Genomic DNA, 22,777 nt, shown 5'->3' on the forward strand with positions numbered 1-22,777 from the left:
GAAATTTGTAGAGTGGGGTTGATGGTTGGACCCGATGATCCCGAGGGTCTTTTCCGGCCTGGATGATTCTATGATTCTATGACAGTCCTTTCATACCAAATCTGAAAACACAGCAACCACTAGAAAGAAAATTAACTCTATCCCATCTGAAAGCAGGACAGTGGGCTCAGCTCTTCACAGAATCACAGCATCACAGAATGATAGGGGTTGGAAGGGACCTCTGGAGATCATCTGGTCCAACCCCCCTGCCAGAGCAGGGTCACCTAGAGCAGGTTACACAGGAATGCGTCCAGGCAGGTTTTGAACATCTCCAGAGACGGAGACTCCACCACCTCTCTGGGCAGCCTGTTCCAGTGCTCTGCCACCCTCAAAGGAAAGAAGTTCCTCCTCGTGTTTAGGTGGAACTTCCTATGCTCAAGTTTGTGCCCGTTGCCCCTTCTCCTGTCCCCGGGCACCACTGAAAAGAGCCTGGCCCCATCCTCCTGACACCCACCCTTTAAGTATCTATAAGCATTGATAAGATCCCCCCTCAGTCTTCTTTTTTCCAGACTGAAGAGACCCAAGTCCCTCAGGCTTTCTTCATAAGAGAGGTGTTCCAATCCCCTAATCATCTTTGTAGCCCTTTGCTGCACCCTCTCCAGCAGTTCCCTGTCCTTCTTGAACCGGGGAGCCCAGAACTGGACACAGTACTCCAGGCGCGGCCTCACCAGGGCAGAGTAGAGGGGGAGGATGACCTCCCTCGACCTGCTGGCCACACTCTTCTTGATGCACCCCAGGATGCCATTGGCCTTCTTGGCCACAAGGGCACATTGCTGGCTCATGGTCATCCTGTTGTCCACCAGGACTCCCAGGTCTCTTTCCACAGAGCTGCTCTCCAGCAGGTCAGCCCCCAACCTGTACTGGTGCCTGGGGTTATTCCTCCCCAGGTGCAGCACCCTACACTTGCCCTTATCGAATTTCATAAGGTTCCTCTCTGCCCAGATCTCCAGCCTGTCCAGGTCTCTCTGTATGGCAGCACAGCCTTCCGGTGTGTCAGCCACCCCTCCCAGCTTTGTGTCATCGGAAAACTTGCTGAGGGTGCACTCTACCCCCTCATCCAGGTCATTGATGAATATATTGAAGAGGGCTGGACCCAGTACTGACCCCTGGGGAACACCACTTGTCACAGACCTCCAACTAGACTCTGTGCCCCTAATCACGACCCTCTGAGCTCTGTCTTTCAACCAGTTTTCAATCCACCCCACTGTCCATTCATCTAGCCCACTCTTCCTAAGCTTCCCTACGAGGATGCTGTGGGAGACCGTGTCGAAAGCCTTGCTGAAGTCAAGGTAGACCACATCCACTGCCCTCCCCTCCTCTATCCATCCAGTCATGCCATCGTAGAAGGCTATCAGATTAGTCAGACATGGATTTCCCCTTGGTGAATCCGTGTTGAGTACTTCTGATAGCTTTCTTTTCATCCACGTGCTTTGAGATGACGCTCAGAACGAGCTGTTCCATCATCTTTCCAGGGATGGAGGTGAGGCTGACTGGCCTTGTCTTTTTTTCTGGGACTCTTCTAACCTACATACCTTACTGGTTTGCCTGGAAATCAACATAGTGAACGTGAGTCATGTACCTGATTAGGGGGCCAAAAATGGTTCTTAAGCTAGTCTATACAGAAAAAGAAAAATTAGGAGGAATTATAGAATGGTTTAGGTTGGAAGGGACCTTAAAGATCATCTAGTTCCAACCCCCCTGCCATGGGCAGGGACACCTCCCACTAGACCAGGTTGCTCAAAGCCCCATCCAGCCTGGCCTTGAACGCTTCCAGGGAAGGGGCATCCACAACTTCCCTTGGGAACCTGTTCCAGTGCCTCACCACCCTCACAGTAAAGAATTTCTTCCTAATATCTAATCTAAATTTCTCCTCTTTTAGTTCAAAACCGTTACCCTTTGTCCTATTGCTACACTCCCTCATAAAGAGTCCCTCACCACCCTTCCTATAGGCCCCCTTCAGGTACTGGAAGGCTGCTATAAGGTCTCCCCGGAGCCTTCTCTTCTCCAGGCTGAACAACCCCAACTCTCTCAGCCTGTCCTCATAGCATAGGTGCTCCAGCCCTCTGATCATCTTCGTGGCCCTCCTCTGGACTCATTCCAACAGATCCATGTCCTTCCTGTGCTGAGGACTCCAAAGCTGGATGCAGTACTCCAGATGGGGTCTCACGAGAGCAGAGTAGAAGGGGAGAATCACCTCCCTCGACCTGCTGGCCACGCTTCTTTTGATGCAGCCCAGGATGTGGTTGGCCTTCTCGGCTGCAAGCGCATGTTGCCAGTTCATGTTGACCTTCTCATCCACCAGTACCCCCAAGTCCTTCTTCTCAGGGCTGTTCTCAAGCCGTTCTCCGCCCAGCTTATATTTGTGCTTGGGATTGCTGTGACCCAGGTGCAGGACCTTACACTTGGCCTGGTTGAACTTCATGAGTTTTGCATGGGCCCAGCTCTCAAGCCTGTCCAGGTCCCTCTGGATGGCATCCCTTCCCTCCAGTGTGTCGACCGTGCCACACAGCTTGGTGTCATCGGCTGAACCAGAGCTAATGCACAAAATAGGAATGGATTTACCCATTAGTTGTGACCTCTTACAGAAGTAAAGGAGCTTTAATTCTTTGTGAATAGGATTAGTTTAAAATTAAATAAAACCACTGGGCCCCTGAACGTGACAGTCTAAAGGGAACAAGAGTTTAATGCACTTGCGCATTAAATTAATAACTTTAATTCATTTACCCTATATTTCTTGAGAGTCCTTGTTTTGACAAGCCCTTTATGCTGTTTAGTGCATACATTAATAATACAAACAATCCTTAAGTTTAGTGTGGCTTCTGAATTATTAACTGAACTATAACTAGTGTTGCATTGGAATGTGATGTCTCGATTCCTTGTAGTGCAGGCTTGTGAAACTGTGTGGGAAAAAGAGGAAAGCAGTCAAAATTTTATATCCTAAGAATCTCCTGGCACTTGTCTTATGCCCAGGCTGACTCACGTTAAGTTGATGACTGTTTTTATTAGTATACAACAGTTATTGCTCAGTTAACAGAGTTCATCTTCCCAAACAAACTTGCGTGCAGGCTGGGTTAGCAAGGCTATTCCTATTTTGGAGATGCTGACCTTACTCAGGTTCATACAGTAGCCATGACAAGCAAAGGAATGTGTCCTAAACTTAGAATAGACTCTTCCTGACATCTTAAATCTAGTATATTGAGAGGGCTAAGTCCATGCCTGATCTGAAATATTTTCTGTGGATATGTACCAGGATTGGATTAGACCCAGGAAGTAATAATTTCCCTTAAGTCTGTATGAACATGTGTGCATGTGTATGTGTACACACACACACACATACATAAAATAGTGGTTCAGTGTTTAATAACAGTACTGCTTAAGCTAAATGATGAATGTTCATGGTTACTTTGCATCTGGATCAGCTCCCCAGTCCAGTTCACCCCATAACTGCACAAATGCTCATGCAAGCATCACACACAGATGGAAAAGAAGACAGAGAAGCAGAGGGAAGGTGCACCAATTAAAACCTGTAAAGCTGCCAGGGCATTGTTTGAGAAATTTGCTTTGGGGTTTTGACAAGAGCCACTTTTTATCTGTGCTTGCACTGCATTTTCCAGTGCTCACTGATAGAAATATAGGTTGTAACTATACTCTATACAGGTATCCAACCCAACAGGTTAGGTGTCAGAGGCATTTATTTTCCAAAATCACATTCATAGCTCAGGTTGCCTGAATTCAAACAGAAGATTAAGGCAAAATTAATGTAAATGTCTAGCCATATCCCCAGATACCTGATAGTTGTGACTGCATTGCTCTTCTTGATGTACTTTAAGAAGGTAGAATGTACTTTTAAAAAGGTAAAATATATTTTAGAAGGTAGAATTTCTCATTAAGTAAGAATAAAGAGCTGTAAAAAGGTCACAAGGCCCTGTGAAACCAGACACATGCTTTGGGACAACGTTCTCGTATCAGCAAAATGTTAATTATCATTATCTGTTTCATCACTATGAGTAGTCACCTCATTGCTAGTTTTCATTTGACTATATATAAATTAAATCCTGATGTATTGAGTTATGTTGTGAGGGGTAATACCTGCTGTTGAATCAGTGGTACAGTTGCAACAACAGACAAGCTTTCTAGTCTTTAAACCTTCTTTATGTCAGAAACAGAAGTAGTAAGATGCAACCTAAGATTAGAATCAGAACAATCTTGCTTAGAATTTAATTTAATTATATTCATTTACTCTTTTAGAATCTTAGCAGAACTTTGCTTGTAAACCTGCAGATGAGTTCTGGCAAACTTGAGAGAGAGAGGATGGCCTTGTGGCCACGGACGATGAATAACTGTGCCTATCAGGGATGTGAGGAGGGTTTGCACCCTGTGGTGCCCTTAAAAACGACAGTATACATTGTCCTACACATGCAAAGACATTGTGCGGACATGTGGAGGAATGGCTGAGTGAGAAGGGACATGATCTAATTGCGATGAACAATCCAGCCTTTAACATGAGCCTTGAGGAGAAGCCTTAGCTACAGGCCCAAAGGTGACCGTGAACTCTCCTTGAAATGCTTCAAGAAGCAGAAGTAACAAGACGGTAAACAAGAAAAGAGGAACTACATCTGTGAATAGAGGAAGAAAGTTGTGCTACGTAGCGAGGGGTGGATACAAGACGGGTACCAATGAAATAATTGTTTTAATCACGTAACATAGGTTGTAAGCCAATCACATAGCTGTTGCTAAAGCGCGCTCTTGTTATCTGTCTATAAAAATGCTGTGAAAACTCAAATAAAGGGAGAACGATCATACTCATATTGAGACTCCGTCGTTACTCCGGGTCCGTCTCCCACTCCGACACAGACACGTGATGTAGGACCCCAGAAGGACTGGCAAACTTCAGGGGCCCAGGTTAGAGCCACTCAAATCTACATTTATAAATTTAATCCTAATTAAACAAGAGGCAGATGAAGACACGGAGCAAGAGCATTTCAAACATTTCATAAAAATACTTCATGAACATCTCATAAAGCATTTCATATTATAAATGCCTTTTTTGGAACTTTCTATCTCAACAAAACTGTCTGAATTTGAATGTGGCTGATCATTACTCACAAAGAAGTTAAGCAAGAATGCCTGTCTTTACCGGGTACCTGCAAAAATGGCTTTCCATGAGCTTCATTGGTCACGATGGAAAAACTGTATCAGCTAAATATTAATGTTATCAGACACGTGCACAATGAAGCAGTGAGATCTTTTAAGTTAACTTTTTATTAGGTGACGTGTCTACAAAGTATGGTGCTTTCAATTCCAGAAGCCAAGCTGTTTTAGTACACTGCAGTAGATGTACTAATTAGCAGCCATCACACAGTGAACAAGCATTTTTTTCCAGACTAGTTAGCAGGCAAAGTCCATTTTAGGTTGCTTCTGTTCCCCATCCTGGCTCAGGCACTATCCCTCCCTGCCTGGCCCTGCTCTGTGAATACAGACAAGGCACAAGAGCATAAACACTCAAGAATACATTGTGTCCCAAAGAAACAAGAACCTAAATCTTCATAGTTATCACTTTTTTAGCACCAAATGTGTCATGTTCAGTCAGCCTTCCCGGAAGAGAAATGGGACACATTATGTGATTGTTCTGTGAAATATAAAATGGGATCTTTTATGCATAATTCTGAACTTTCCAACATACGTTAGCAAACCGAAAGTGCTCTGGTGGGCACTCATTAAGTGTAGGATAAATATATGGAATTTGGGGGGAAAAAAAAAGCTGCAGCCTATAAATCCGCTTTTTCGTTTCCTCTCCTATGCAACTTTTAAGAGAATAACCAGCAAGCTTTCAGAAAGTGCTGACAGTTTTTGAAAGGAAAGATCCTTCTGGATGTGGCATGATGAATTGCACAAATGCATATGACGGGAATAAAGGATCCTTGGTTTCAATGGGAGTGGAAAGGTTCTGGGATTTAAAAGTCAGATCCTTAGCTGGTGCATGTCAGCCAAAGTCCAATGGCTTCAATACAGTTATAGTAATTAATGCCAGCCTCTTATCAGCAATTAATGTTAATCTTATTATTTGACAAATACAAGCCACAAAAGATTAAAAAAGACACACAAAACAAACCCCCATACGCCTCAGATTCTAATATGAGATTAAGATCATGTTTTTCAATGGCCTAGCAGTAACTTTTTGCATTTAAAAACTTCACAGTTCTGACAACAGTTTTCACTCTCCTACAGAACTCTTATTACCTTTTTCTGCAGTGTTCAGTAGTTTTGTTTTTCATAGGACTGAAGGAACCAGTAGCAGAGATGCAGGTCTGTTACTCTGAGTGCAATTAATTAAATCAGTATTAATATTTAAGGAGTTTCTTGACTTGATTAGAAAATGCAGTTGCCTTCAAGAGGATAACCTCATACAACTGCAGGTCTCAGGCAAGCTAAACTGAGTCCAAGCAAAGTCACAGAGAAAATAAGACACACTTTTAAGAGAGCACATGATCAGTCATTAGAGCAACCACTGAAAAAAAGGATAATTTTTCAACCAAAAATAACTTATACTTTACATGAATACATAAGTTACTAGACTCAATACAGAAGTGTGTTAAATATTAATTACCTGTGATTTACAGAAAGCCAGGCTAATGGTTCTTCAGAAGAAAAAGGCAGAACTCATGGGTTGAGACGAAGGCAGTTTAACAGAACAGCAAAGGGAACAGGAAAACAATAACAATAAACCAGATAGAGGAATATACAAACATGATTACGGTACCACCACTCACTGACCAGACCCAGAACGCCCCAGCCTGCTCCCAGCGGCGACTTCCAGCCCCCTCCCCAGGCCAGCTCCTGGCTACAGACTGGGCATGGCTCACATGGGATGGAATACCTGTGTCCCTGACAGAGCCCAGGGAGAATTAACCCTATTCCCACCAGAACCAGGACATTATCCACCCCTTATTCCATACCATCTACGACATGCCCAGATCTTACAGGTTCCAATCAACTGCCACCACTTTCCCCTATCTTTTTTTTTATATATACACACACACATATCTCTCCATACAGATATAATTCCTGTAGTCTATGGGCCATCCCTCTAAAATGTCCGTTGAGTTCATTTAATCCATGGCTTTGGGCTCCATCTGTTAGAACAGTCTCTCAGGGCAGGTGAGATGCTGTGTGGTGCTGGACTGTTGCATGCTGTATTTTCGGAGCTTGTGGCTGGTGTACCCAGTGTAGCTCGTGCCCACAGTCCATGGGCTGAAGATGTAGATCTTGAGGAAGTTGCTGGGCGCCAGCTGCTGAGGTCAGTTCTGATCCCAGCATTGCTGTGCTTTACTCAGTTTGTCATCAAAGTCCATCTGTCCTTAATTTGGGTGATTCTTACTGAAGTACAGCTGATAGCAATTCTAGTAACGAGGACATACAGTGGCAGGGTTACTTAGCAATCAACAACACACAATTTGATTCATTGGCTATTCTCACCCAAAATCAGATCCCCATGAGGTACACATCGGACCTCCCCATCCTTCTGCATCACCCACCAAGTGCACCCAGGTCCTTAAGCAAAAGCAGTCCCACGGATGGGTTTGCCTTTGCCTGAGGCAGGACTAACCCAGACTGTCTTCCCTAACATATTCTTCATGTGCACTACGGGGACTTTATCCCCTTCTACAGTACGTGGAAGTTTTGATTGGGCAGGGCCAGCCTGATTGGTAGATCCCCTGGTGTTAACTAGCCAGGTAGCCTTTGCTAAATGTGCATCCCAATGTTTTAAGGTCCCACCACCCATTGCTCTCAGTGTAGTTTTTAACAGTCCATTGTATCGTTCTATCTTCCCAGAGGCTGGTGCGTGATAGGGGATGTGATATACCCACTCAATGCCATGCTCTTTGGCCCAGGTGTCTATGAGGCTGTTTCGGAAATGAGTCCCGTTGTCCGACTCAATTCTCTCTGGGGTGCCATGTCGCCACAGGACTTGCTTTTCAAGGCCCAGGATAGTGTTCCGGGCAGTGGCATTGGGGCACAGGGTATGTTTCCAGCCATCCGGTGGTTGCTTCCACCATTGTGAGCACATGGCGCTTGCCTTGACGGGTTTGTGGCAGTGTGATATAATCAATCTGCCAGGCCTCCCCATATTTATATTTCAGCCATCGTCCACCATACCAAAGAGGCTTCAAACGCTTGGCTTGCTTGATTGCGTCACATGTCTCACATTCATGGATGACCTGTGCAATAGTGTCCATGGTCAAGCCTACCCCTCGGTCACGAGCCCATCTATATGTCGCATCTCTTCCTTGATGGCCTGAGGTGTCATGGGCCCATCGAGCTATGTTCACCCCTGTGTTGCCAGTCCAGATCCACCTGAGCCACTCCAATCTTAGCAGCCCAATCCACCTGCTGGTTGTTCTGATGTTCCTCCGTGGCCCGATTCTTCGGTACGTGGGCATCTACGTGGCGTACTTTCACAACCAGATTCTGTATCCAGGCAGCAGTATCTTGCCACAGTTCGGCAGCCCAGATGGGTTTGCCTCTGCGCTGCCAGTTGCCCTGCTTCCACTGCTGTAGCCACCCTGACAGAGCATTTGCTACCATCCATGAATCAGTATCACGGAATCACGGAATCACAGAACTTTCAGAGTTGGAAGGGACTTCCAGAGATCATCTAGTCCAACTCCCCTGCTAAAGCAGGATTGCCTAGAGCACATTACTCAGGACTGCATCCAAGTGGGTCTTGAAAGTCCCCAGAGAAGGGGACTCCACCACCTCCCTGGGCAGCCTGTTCCAGTGCTCTGTCACCCTCACTGTAAAGAAGTTTTTTCTCATATTTGATCGGAACTTCCTATGTTCCCGCTCGTGCCCGTTACCCCTCATCCTGTTACTGGGAACCACTGAAAAGAGTCTGGCTCCATCCTCCTTAAACCCACCCTTTAGATACTTGTAAACATTAATAAGGTCTCCCCTCAGTCTTCTCTTCTCCAGGCTAAAGAGTCCCAGCTCTCTCAGCCTTTCCTCATAAGGGAGATGCTCCAGTCCCTCAGTCATCTTTGTTGCCGTACACTGGACTCTCTCTCCAGTAGTTCCCTGTCTCTCTTGAACTGGGGAGCACAGAACTGGACACAGTATTCCAGTTGTGGCCTCACCAGTGCAGAGTAGAGGGGGAGAATGACCTCCCTCGACCTACTGGCCACACTCTTCCCTATGCAGCCCAGAATTCCGTTGGTCTTCTTGGCATCAAGGGCACATTGCTTGCTCATGGATAGTTTACTGTCTACCAAGACCCCCAGATCCTTTTCTTCAGAGCTGCTTCCCAGCAGGTCCACCCCTAACCTATACTGGTGCCTGACATTCTTCCTCCCCAGGTGCAGAACCCTACACTTGTCCTTGTTGAACCTCATTAGGTTCATCTCTGCCCAGCTCTCTAGCCTGTCTAGGTCATGCTGGATGGCAGCACGGCCCTCTGGGGTGTCAGCCACCCCTCCCAGTTTGGTATCATCAACTTGCTGAGGACACACTCTGTCCCCTCGTCCAGGTCATCGATGAATACATTAAACAATACTGGTCCAAGTATTGACCCCTGGGGGACACCACTGGTTACAGGCCTCCAACTTGACCCTGCTCCATTAATCACAACCCTCTGAATCCTATCACACAGCCAGCTCTCAATCCACCTCACTGTCCCCTCATCTAGTCCACACTTCCTCAGTTTCCTAAGGAGGATGTTATGAGAGACAGTGTCAAAAGCCTTGCTGAAGTCAAGGTAGATGACATCTGCTGCTCTGCCCTCATCCAGCCAACCAGTTATAACATCATAGAAGGCTATGAGGTTGGCCAAGCATGATTTACCCTTGGTAAATCCATGTTGACCACTTCCAATAACTTCCTGTTCCTCAACGTGTTTGGAGATGACATCCAGAATGAGTTGCTCCATTACCTTCCAGGGACAGAGGTGAGACTAACCGGTCTGTAGTTCCCTGGGTCCTCCTTCTTGCCATTTTGAAGACTTTATCTGTATAAAGTACTGGCCATTTTTCTTGCTCAGCAGTGTCCAAAGCCAGCTGAATGGCTTTCACCTCTGCAAACTGGCTCGATTCACCTTGTCCTTCATTGGCTTCTGCAACTTGTCGTGTAGGACTCCACACAGCAGCCTTCCACTTCTGATGCTTTCCCACAATCCGGCAGGACCCATCAGTGAACAGGGCATATTTCTTCTCATTTTCTGGCAGTTTATTATACATTGGGGCCTCCTCTGCATGCGTCACCTCCTCCTCTGGTGACATTCCGAAATCCTTGCCTTCTGGCCAGTCCATGATCACTTCCAGAATTCCTGGGCGACTGGGGTTTCCCATTCGAGTTCGCTGTGTGATCAGTGCAATCCACTTACTCCATGTATTATCATTTTCATTATGTGTGGCAGCGACCCTTTCTATGAACATCCAACCCAGCACCGGCAGTCGAGGTGCGAAGAGGAGCTGTGCTTCTGTACCAACCGCTTCCGAAGCAGCTCGAACCCTTTCATATGCTGCCAATATCTCTTTTTCTGTTGGAGTGTAGCGGGCTTTGGATCCTCTGTATCCCTGACTCCAAAACCTTAGGGTTCGACCTCGAGTCTCCCCTGGTGCTTTCTGCCAGAGGCTCCGGGTAGGGCCGTTCTCCCCGGCTGCGGTGTAGAGCACGTTTTTAACATCTTGTCCTGGCCGGACTGGCCCCAGGGCCACTGCATGGACTATTTCCTGTTTGATTTGTTCAAAGGCTTGTCGTTGCTCAGGACCCCATTTAAAATCATTCTTCTTCCGGGTTACTTGATACAGAGGGCTTACAATTGGACTGTAATCTGGGATATGCATCCTCCAAAACCCCACAATGCCTAAGAAAGCTTGTGTTTCCTTTTTACTAGTTGGTGGAGACATAGCTGCTATTTTGTTGATCACATCCATTGGGATCTGACGGCGTCCATCTTGCCATTTTATTCCTAAAACCTGGATCTCCTGCGCAGGTCCCTTGACCTTACTTCTTTTTATGGCAAAACCAGCTTTCAGAAGGATTCGGACTATTTTATTCCCTTTCTCAAAAACTTCTTCTGCTGTGTTTCCCCATACGATGATGTCATCAATGTATTGCAGATGTTCTGGAGCTTCACCCTGTTCCAGTGCAGTCTGGATCAGTCCATGGCAAATGGTGGGGCTGTGTTTCCACCCCTGGGACAGTCGATTCCAGGTGTATTGGATGCCCCTCCAAGTGAAAGCAAACTGTGGCCTGCACTCTGCCGCCAAAGGGATTGAGAAGAATGCATTCGCTATATCAGTTGTTGCATACCACTTGGCTGCCTTGGACTCCAGTTCATACTGGAATTCTAGCATATCCAGCACAGCAGCACTCAGTGGTGGCGTGACTTCGTTCAGGCCATGATAATCTACTGTTAATCTCCAGTCTCTGTCAGATTTTCGCATTGGCCATTTAGGGCTGTTAAAGGGTGAGCAGGTGTTGCTGATCACTCCTTGAACCTCTAGTTGACGAATCAGCTTACGTACAGGAATCAGAGAGTCTCGGTTAGTGCGATATTGCTGCCGATGCACCGTTGTGGTAGCAATCGGCACCTGCTGTTCTTTGACCTTCAACAAACCCCACAACAGAAGAGTCCTCCGAGAGACCAGGCAAGGTAGACAACTGCTTAACTTCCTCCGTCTCCAAGGCAGCTATGCCAAAGGCCCACCAGTACCCTTTTGGGTCCTTAAAATACCCTCTCCTGAGGTAATCTATGCCAAGGATGCATGGAGCCTCTGGGCCAGTCACGATGGGATGCTTTTGCCACTCATTCCCAGTTAGGCTCACTTCCGCCTCCAGTACAGTCAACTCTTGGGATCCCCCTGTGACCCCAGAAATACAGATGGGTTCTGCCCCTCTATAGCTTGATGGTATTAGGGTGCACTGTGCACCTGTGTCCACTAGAGCCTTATACTCCTGTGGGTCTGATGTGCCAGGCCATCGAATCCACACCGTCCAATAAACCCGGTTGTCCCTTTCCTCCACCTGGCCGGAGGCAGGGCCCCTCTAATCCTGGTCATAGTATCCGTTACTCACTTCTTGCAGAAATGACTTGGAAGTTCCTTCAAGAGGATCAGAAGGAAGATCAGGCCTTCTGCTCTGTCTGGGGAACGGCCCGCTGGAAACTGGGGCGGCACTTTTCCTGGAGGGATCCCCTTTTGTGGTTGTCCTTCCTTGCAACTCCTGTACCCGTGTCCTCAGGATCCAAGTAGGTTGTCCATCCCACTTCCTCCTGTCCTCTCCGTGGTCATGCAGGTAGAACCACAGGGTGCCTCGTGGCGTGTACCCTCTGTACTCTCTCTCTCGAGCGGGGAAATGCCTGCTCCTAATAGTTGAGACGCTGGCCCGTACAGGTGTGGAGTAGGTCATATTCTCTTCAAGTTGCTGGACCTTCCGGGACAGTTTCTCCACAGCTGAGACAAGGGCGGAAGAGAGACTTCCTTCATATTGCCGGAGCCGGCCAGCCACCTCATCCACTGTTGGTCCCTCTTCGCCTTTCCATTCCATTACTGCCAGTGAGTTGGCATATGACGATGGTGCGCTCTGTACGATCTTCTGACACATGGGCCTTGTGCATTGCACCTCATCAGGGTCTGTGGGTAAGTCTGCATTGTCCAGGTCATAATAAATCATCTCCCGCATGGCTAATTCTCTCAGGTACTGGATACCTCTTTCCATGGTAGTCCTCTTGCTTGGGTGACATACATCATCTTCACTGAAGGGGTACCTCTCCCTCACGCCTGACAGGAGTCGCCTCCAGAGGCTGAGGGCTTGGGTCTTCTTCCCAATTGCCTTGTCAATGCCGCCTTCCCTAGACAGGGATCCCAGCTGCCTGGCTTCCCTACCCTCCAATTCCAGGCTACTGGCCCTGTTATCCCAGCACCAGAGCAGCCAGGTGACAATGTGCTCACCTGAAAGTCAGCTAAAATCTTTTTGCATATCCCGCAGCTCGCTCAAGGATAGGGATCGGGTGATTATCTCTGGTTCTGCATCTTCCTCCTGCTCTTGTGATGGCCCTGGTTCATCGTCATCTCTTACTAAGCGAACTGATTTCTTTGTGTACTTCCTCTTCTTCTGCATGGGGGCAACTGATACTGGCACGGGTTGGTTCCCTGGTTCAGCGGCAGTGGCTGCCGCAGGGGTTGGAGTAGCCGCAGTGTCTGCCGGTCTGGTCTCCATCTCTTTCCCCTGAGGGTGCTGCGTAACACTGAACAGTGCCTGGTAGATACTGGGCCAGGGCCCAGCACAGTGCGGGGAGTTGTCTTCTGTTGCATTCTGTCTAACAAATGTTCCCACAAGTGTAATTGTATTAGAGAAGGTTTTCATTCATTTCAACAGAAAACCATGCTGGAAATGGTGTATCTGGCATCATCATTCCATGATTTTGATAACGCTTTTATTTGAATAGAGATGTCCCATCTCTGTTGTGAATTTGCAATGACCAGATATGATACATCTAAAGAACCAGATGAAAATTTAACTGTAGCATTTTAGAAATGCATATATAAAAGCATAAATACCTAGAATTATGTAAAACTTTAAAAAGAGAATTCATTTGTTTTCAAAGTAATGAGCAATGGCTGAGGAACACTCTTCCTGGAAGGCGTTGGAGTGTGCTGGGAAATGAGTCATGGCGTCGTTGGTGTGGATCATGAAACACTGAACCAAGGTAAGCAGTTCAGCATTTTGTCATCTCTCTCCAGCACCTTCTGCCACTTTCCATAGATTTCGGATTACTCCACTTAGAATTAAATTGCCTTATAATATTCACTTTTTACTCTGGTTGAAATGTGTGTCTCTAAGCCACCATCCTCCTGCATACAAGTTCTATTGCACACCAATTTAAAACCAGACCTACCATGATTGTCACTGGATTACCCAGCTTTCTTTGGAACAGGGTTTAAGTACATCTCTTGATGGGCCTATAGATTTCAGGAGGAGAAATCAGTTCACTCCCCACATCTAATTGCTTGGGTGCCAGAGGGACTGCCAAACTCCAAACATAGAAGTGCCACGACTATGAATCCTTCCTGAGCTGAGTGGACAGAGCAGGTGCATGAGTATCTCTCACACCTATGGCCTTTTCAAACCCAGAAACAGAAGTTGAGGTTCTCCTCACCCATGATGAAGACCCCTGAACTAGTTCACTTGGCTCTCTTCAGAGACACTGAAGAGAAATGGGCAATTCTAAGCCATGACTTACCAGACTATTTTAGATGTCTACTTCTGAATGCGATAACACTCACTCACTAACTTTCCACATGCGTTCACCCTGCTGAAGGCCTGGATTTCTAAGTGTGCTCAAAGAGTGATATGAATACATATATATTGATATGCACTCATGTTACAACATAGCTGGACTCAAAAGTAGTGACCATTTCTCATTCAATACATGTAATAAAGAGAGTGCTTGCCCAGGAACTAAGAAGCCCTGTTTCTAGATAGGCCTTATTTAAACTTTCAAGTCCCTAAAGCAGCACCCATGAGGCTACAGCATGTGCTAAGTAAATAAATGCTCTCTTGTGCTGGATATTTGTATACCCAAGAAACAAACAATGTCGCTAGCATAAAAGAGCCAAACAATATGGCTGGTAGCCAACAGCTGAGGAAATTAAAGCCCCCAATATCTGTGCAATACACATACGCAGGAGATGATGGATCAGGACCCACAGAGAAAGAACAGATGATGGGGCCTCAGTGCAGATCCCTACTTTGCAGACTTTCACAATTGGTATACAGGCTTCTATCTGGGACTTAGAGATTCGAAAAGTAGTTACAAAAGTATGTAGCTCCTTATTACAAAACTTCAGCAGACAGAGGATGTTGTTACCTATATTTTGGTCTTACAAGAAGAGGAATAAAGAGTTTCAAACACTGAAATAGAAGTTACGGACAAAGTGCTGATTCCACTAGTGCATATAAAGGTGTTTCTTTGTGTTTTACCATGTGAAAGGGGCATTAATCTAGTTAAACCCCAGATTGTCATTACCTAATGTATCCAGGTGAATCAGAGGGTAAGGAGCAGAATCTATTAGTCCTGTGACAAATATGAGAGCATGAGGCAAAATACACAACAAAACTATATTTGCAAAAAATCCATATCAGGCAAATAAAATATAACCAAAAAATATGTAGAGGGATGCTCGACTGCTCTGGCATAACCACCTATATTAGAGGACACAGAGAAGATAACAATACTTATAAACAGTGTTATGAAATACAATCTTCCATGCGTAATTAAAAAGAACTTGATTTCCATAGCAGAAGTAAGAAGCCATTCACCTACAAAGGTGCTTCCATGTTTAATAGCAAAACTAAATCTTTGCCCCTGTATTGGGTTTCCGTGGCAAGGGGGAGGCTACAGAGGTGGCTTCTGTGAGGAGCCACTAGAAACTTCCCCTATGTCCGATAGAGCCAATGCCAGCTGGCTCCAAGATGGACCCTCCACTGGCCACGGCTGAGCCAATCAATGATGGTGGTAGCACCTCTGTGATAACATATTTAAGAAAGGGGAAAAAAAACTGCAGTGCAACAGCAGCTAGGAGAGAGGAGTGAGAATATGTGAGAGCAACAACTCTGCAAACACCAAGGTCGGAGAAGAAGAAGGGGGAGGAAGTGCTCCAGGCACCAAAGCAGAGATTCCCCTGCAGCCTGTGGTGAAGACCATGGTGAGGCAGGCTGTCCCCCTGCAGCCCATGGAGGTTAATGGTGGAGCAGATATCCACCTGCAGCCTGTGGAGGACCCCATGCCAGAGCAAGTAGATGTGCCCAAAGGAGGCTGTGACCCTGTGGGAGGCCCACACTGGAGCAGGCTCCTGGCAGGACCCGTGGAGAAAGAGGAGCCCATGCTGGAGCAGGTTTGCTGTCAGGACTTGTGACCCCATGGGGGACCCACGCTGGAGCAGTCCGTTCCTGAAGGACTGCACACCATGGAAGGGACTCCCGCTGGAGCAGTTCATGAAGAACTGCAGCCCGTGGGAAGGATTCACATTGGAGAAGTTTGTGGAGAACTGTCTCCCATGGGAGTGACCCCATGCTGGAGCAGGGGAAGAATGTGAGGAGTCCTGCCTCTGAGGAGGAATGAGTGGCAAAAACAACATGTGATGAACTGACCGCAACCCCCATTCCCCATCCCCCTGTGCCACTCGGGGGGAGGAGGTAGAGAAACTCGGGAGTAGTTAAACCCAAGAAGGGAGGAGTGGGGGAAGGTGTTTTTAAAATTTGGTTTTATTTCTCATTACCCTTCTCTGATTTGATTGGTAATAAATTAAATCAATTTTCCCCAAGTCGAATCTGTTTTGCCCGTGATGGTAACTGGTGAATGATCTCTCCCTGTCCTTATCTCAAAACACGAGCCTTTTGTTATATTTTCTCTCCCCTGTCCAGCAGAGGAGGGGGAGTGATAGAGCGACTTTGGTGGGCGCCTGGTGTCTAGCCAAGGTCAACCCACCACAGCCCCATATATCATACTTCTTTTATCAGAATCACTCCACTCCCAAATTGTTAAGAATGGGTTAATCACCAATTTCTGCTAATAAAATCATAAACAATCAATTCACAGGGGGGAAAAAGAATATGTAACAGGAGATTTTTGAAAGAGCAAATCTAAATATACAGCTTCCACAGAAAGGCTGTGGAGCAATAAAAATAGCTACAAAGGAAATTAGTTAGGGAACTGATAGAGATCCCATCCACTTAGAATACACGTGAGGAAGAGATCACATGATTACAACACATCCTGAGGCTTCTGAAAGATTACAAGTGAATGTATGTTGACTTCTTCAGAGGTCTTCTGGAAATTCCCTTCGTAAAAATCTTTAAGCAATAGGTTTCTTTCCCTTTTAAAGCACATATTCCACATGACACGTGTCTGTGTTATGAAATAACTAAAGAAATATAGGTGCCTATCTTGACAGAAATACTCTTCCCTAGCATTTCAGCTAGGCTAATGCAATAGTGTAACAGACTGTCTTTATATGTAAGACTCAGGGATGTTAAAAAAAAATAATCATAGTTTCAACAACTCATTTTACAGTAATTATCCTCTCCCTTCTGGGCTCATCTTTGAAGAATGATGATGAGCAATTTTTCTGTTTTGTTTTTTTTCAGCAAATACCAGAGATGTACGTTTATATTTGATTCCAAGTTTTGGAAGCACTAATGCATTTGCAATGAAAATACCAGACCAAATACTTCATGTATACACATGATACAAATACACATGGAAGAACATCTTGTCTTAGATGGGATTGCACAGGATATGAATGAGTGGAGAATTTGTTGTATCATGACTTTTCCTAGTCTCAGGAAGAACAGATTTCATTTCTGTGAGCATGTACACTTTTAAATTTAACTTTTCCTCTTCCCTTTTCTTCCCTTCAACCCCCAACACCATCTGGAGAAAGGGATGGAAGCACCTGGCAAGTCCTTACTGAAAACGGAAGGTGGCTAGAGGCTACAAAAGATCGGAAAATGCTGCAATAAATTCAAAATGCAATGTCGTCTTATGCAACAGGGAGATCTTTCTCAAGACCCTGCACAAGTATAATTAAGTAAGGAACATCCTTAACATCACCATTTTTCACTCTGAGTGCAAGGCATATTTTTTGTCTTTGTCATTTCTAGCATAAGCACATATAGCAGCATGTGTCAGTGTATCTGTGTATAAAAATTCTGAAACATAACATTCTACTGCACACACTTGTCCCCCTGGGGATAGAGTGAGTGAACAAATGCATGCCAGATGGTAGTCGCATTGCTCAGTGCACTACTGGAAGACTTTCAATTATTGCAGAGACAAACACAACATACAGTAAAAGCAGAAAGTCTACAGAACAGACACTTTTTGGTGCTGTGTGTGTTTACACCACTTAGCATAATGGAGTCCTGGTCCATAATAAGGTCCACACATACAATCAAACAAAGGACAGTGACATGTCCTAGATTTTATGTGGGTGGATGCAGAGGCTGGAAGGTGGATCAAAAGCAGAGTTCTGGTTCAAGTCTATCCTTTAATCTTCTGTACCACCATCACAACATAATGCTAGGAACAAGACCACAACCATACAAGGACTATTTTTAAACTTCAAAGAACTTAACAAATATTATCTGATCAACGCTGCCAGCCCTCAGTTTACAGAATTTCTAATGAATCCTCTTAATTTACTCAATTCAGTCATAAGTATTAATTATTTCCTTTTATTGTAAAGTAGATATGGTAGCATGTTTTGATTACCTGATACTTTCCACTGCAGAGGATTCTGCAGGAAGCTTTACTTTGAGAATTGTACTGAAGGCCAATGCTTTTGCCAGCCTTTAAAAATCAGCAGGTAGAAACTGTCAGGTGGCAACTTGTCATTTAAATTTATTCTATGCAATTTCTCCCAAATTTTTCAGTATGATTTAAGGGTAGGGGGAAGTGGTGTTTTCCTTCTGTTGCTTGTGCTTCTTGGAAGATTTTGCCAAGTTAAGGCCGCTTGAAACAGCCATTTAAAATGGCTGAGACTTTGCACTTAGAATAGCTGCAGAAAATGCTGTGGGAGTAGGGAGACTAGAGTAAGTCTACACGTCTATAAGGTCCATCCTGTAGTTCACATGATAAGTGGGTATGTATTAAGGTTTCAGGAGTCACAGCAAGCTCTACATCTACAAGGCAGTTATTCTAAACAGTGCTCAACATTAAAATGTGTCATTACTTTTTTCCCTTAGAAAACCACACAAATCTGAGCAAATTCTGTTAAAATAGTGGCAATTGAAGTTTTTTGTTTCAATGTGCAAGTTGGACTCTGCCTGCTTTTGCACAAGGGCTGAACCAGATGGCCACTAAAGAGTGGTAAGTTTGGATGGACACTAGTAAATCTGGCATGTCTTCACTTTGGGGAATCTGATTTTTCTATCATCTAAATAATAATCTTCTAGTTCTAAGCACATGATTATTATTTGATGGTTGTGGGCCTTTCTGGCAGCTGATATAAGAAGAGTTTTTCATTCAGGACTTTATCCATCATCTACAAGAAGTACCAGAAGGAGGACCAAGGGAACTACAGGCCTGTCAGTCTTACCTCGGTGCCAGGGAAGGTTATAGAACAGATCATCTTGAGCACCATCACGCAGCATGTATAGGACAACCAGGCAATCAGGCTCAGTCAGCATGGCTTTATGAAAGGCAGGTCCTGCTTGAAAAACCTGATCTCCTTCTATGACAAGATGACACAATTAGTGGATGAGGGGGGACTCAACAACTTCCCTGGGCAGCCTGTTCCAATGCTTAACAACTGTTTTGGTGAAGAAATTTTTTCCTAATAGCCATCTTAAACCTCCCCTGGTGCAACTTGAGGCCATTTCTTCTTGTTCTATTACTTGTTACTTGGGAAAAGAGACGGACACCCAACTCGCTACAACCTCCTTTCAGGTAGTTGTAGAGAGCAATAAGGTCTCCCCTGAGCCTCCTTTTCTCCAGGCTAAACAACACCAGTTCCCTCAGACACTCCTCATAAGACTTGTGCCCTAGACCCTTCACCAGCTTCATTGCTCTTCTTTGTGTCCAAAGCACCTCCAGCACCTCAATATCTTTCTTGTAGGGAGGGACCCAAAACTGGACACGGTATTTGAGGTGTGGCCTTGCGAATGCTGAGTACAGTGGGACAACCACTTCCCTAGTCCTGCTGGCCACACTATTCCTGACACAAGCCAGGATGCTGTTGTCTGTTGCCTGTCTGTGCTTCCAATGTCCATACACTTTTCTTTTCCACCTAAGTTCTAGAAGATCCCTGCTCAGACAAGCCAGCCTTCTGCCCTGCTTGCTTGCTGTCCCTACACTCTTAAGAGATGGCTCTTAAAAACTGACCAGCATTCATTATGCAAAAATAGTCAGTATTTTTCTTCAAAACTGAATAAAATAATCCTTGCCGTTTCATTATGGAACTTTTCCCTTTTTCTTATAATAAATGCAGGTAAATTTCTATGAGTTTTATATGAAATGAGTATTTGAACAAAAATGTTTTCTGTTGATGTCTTCATTCAACCCTTTTACTTACAATAGCATGTTTTTAATTAAAAGCTGGAAAGAAATAGCATGCCTGCTTCATACGAAGTCTAAACGAAGTTCTGCTGTATAGAAGAAAATTTACTTCCTGAGATTGGCTTTGACTTGCTACCAATATCCAAACAGAAATTCTGGGGCCATGGAGAATTTGAATCAGTTGCTAGCCAGCATTTGTAGGGTGTATCTCCATCCTTACAGCACACTGGGTTCTGCCAAGTGCTCTAAAGTACAGAATGAGGGATGCATCCTGAGTACAGGAAATTAGCCATATGCAGCCAGACAGAATCTGGCTGTACGCCACCCAGTCTGTCTTGATAACTATATTGAGGCACAACTACATCAAGGAAGGATAAAAACACAAGCCTATCAGTAAGTGACTTAAACCTACCCACAAGTGGGCTATGTTTCCACTGCAAAATGTTCAAGAATTCATCAATGGGAAAGAGTGCACACTATGACTACAGAAGTGTGGGATGTAACTGATGCGTTATCATCCTGCCAGGTTGAGATTGTGCAATTGAAAAAAAAATTTTGCTTGGTCCAGAAAAATCAAGTCTGGAAAGGTGCTGAACAGTCATCTGGCCTTTTCTATGCCCAAAGGCAGGAATGTCTGTGCACAAACTTCTCCCTTCACTCGCACACTTTATTACTCCTAGGAGGTTGGTGTTTCTGAATAATCTCAATGATCCATCTTCTGGGAAACATACCAAAAAACCCCACTATCTGTGACAGCATGCTTAGAAATGGAGGAAGGTCTCACATAGAAAAGAATATCACTTAGATAAAGGGAGAAAGTTTTTGTGCTGCTTCCAGGACACCTTGAGCTTTTTCCTAAAAATAACCTTCAGGTCTAAAGCATTAGGACAACCAATCTGACTAAACAAGGAATAAATAGGTATTTTCATGTCTTATAATACCTATTTGCACATATACACAGAAGAGTGAGAAAATTCTGTTCTGTGCACGTGTGTTAAAAACCAGTGATCACTGCCACTGCTGGCTGCTGACCCTACAAACTCAACCTCAATTACATCTAAGAAAACCAATAGCTTGCTATAGCCAAAATGCATTAGCAACACATAACAACATAAAATTTACATCTTCATGATCTTCATGTGAATCAGAAGCATATACTGAATATTAATGCAAATATTGTAAATGTGAATAATGAAAACACCAAGTGCAGCAGACATGCAAAGAACAGCAATTTGCTTACTGACTACAGTAAAATATCCATCTTGTTTAATATCGCTATTAGGCCTGTATATCACCCTCAGCTCTGCAGCTTTGCAGAACATCATTTCAACATTGTTGAACTTGCTGATCTCTAATGATGCAGAAGTCTGAATAGTGAAAATGCACAATTGTCATTTTTGTAGATAATTGTCAAGAAATGCCTTATCAGAAACTGCCGTTAAACAGTTGCTGATATACTGACACCTACAGCAAAGAGTAGGTAGCATTAGTTCAAGATGAGAAGGTGCGAAGTCAAAAGAAATACATTTAAGAGTATTAATTTTCTAACTGGGACATGAATGACTGCAAAGCCAGTGAAAAGGCATTCATTTATCATAGAGATTATTTTTAAAGGTCCATATGAGTTTGGTTCATACCATTTCTAGACTGTAACTTTTTTCCTTCTATTAAGAGAGAGAAGTGTTAATAGTTTGGCTAATGAAGGAAAACAATATAGCTGTATGTGTATCACATCATATTCTCTAAATGGTCCTATCAAAGGTTTACATGCATTTGTTCAACACAGTAACTTCATAAAAACTCACCCAGATAATAGTTCTAAAATTTACAAGTCCATGCCCCAATCAGAGGTAGCCTCAACTGAGCTTCTCATGTACCCTGAACAGAACAAATTAGGCTACTGTTTACAGCAAAGGGGAAATAAATTTAAGAACTGAGAAATGTCTTTTGTTTAGTCTTTAGATCAAGGATCTTGGAGACAAGCTCAACGCAACCCATGACAGGTTCTCTTCGTTGCAAAACCAGAACCCAAAGCTGCTCCCCAGAGCACCCAGGCAGAGCAGAGCAGGTGCAGCTTGCCTGTGTGCTGGCCTGAATCCATGAAACAGACTATGTTTTTCAGTTTGCTGTGCAGAGTGGCTGGAGTAAATCCAACATATCCCTGATTTTGTTTGATTCATGTTATGCATGCTGTAAAGTCAATCTGTGCATGTTCAATAATCTAATACACAGTAAATCCAATGCTCTGTTCAGTACTTCCATATTACGGTTAAGCATGCTGTAGGTGAAGTTCTGTTGGATACCATGGCAATGTATACCCAAACACCTATCATAAGGTAAGTTCAAAGAGAGACAAATTTTTAAAATAACATGATTTACTAGGTACCCAGGGAAATTCTTGTAATTTTTCTTCTTGTAAAAACAAGAGAGGATACAATTACTTTTTAAAAGTCTCCCTCTATACTTTAAATTCGTGTATGAATTATTCAGCCCATTTTTACAAGCACCATAAAAAATGCAAAACAAGACCATGGGTACAGCAAAAGAAGTTTTCAGGAGGCTTTGGGAAATCATAAAAAAAGCAAAAAAGAAATGAAGAAAATAGATTTTAAAGGGCTGACAGTTGGGTTTATAGCTGCCATAAAATGGCTTTCCTTCTTAGCCTGGGGTAGATTACAAGAA

Source organism: Rissa tridactyla, chromosome W (genome assembly GCF_028500815.1).
Source record: "Rissa tridactyla isolate bRisTri1 chromosome W, bRisTri1.patW.cur.20221130, whole genome shotgun sequence".
Classification (NCBI taxonomy): Eukaryota; Metazoa; Chordata; class Aves; order Charadriiformes; family Laridae; genus Rissa; species Rissa tridactyla.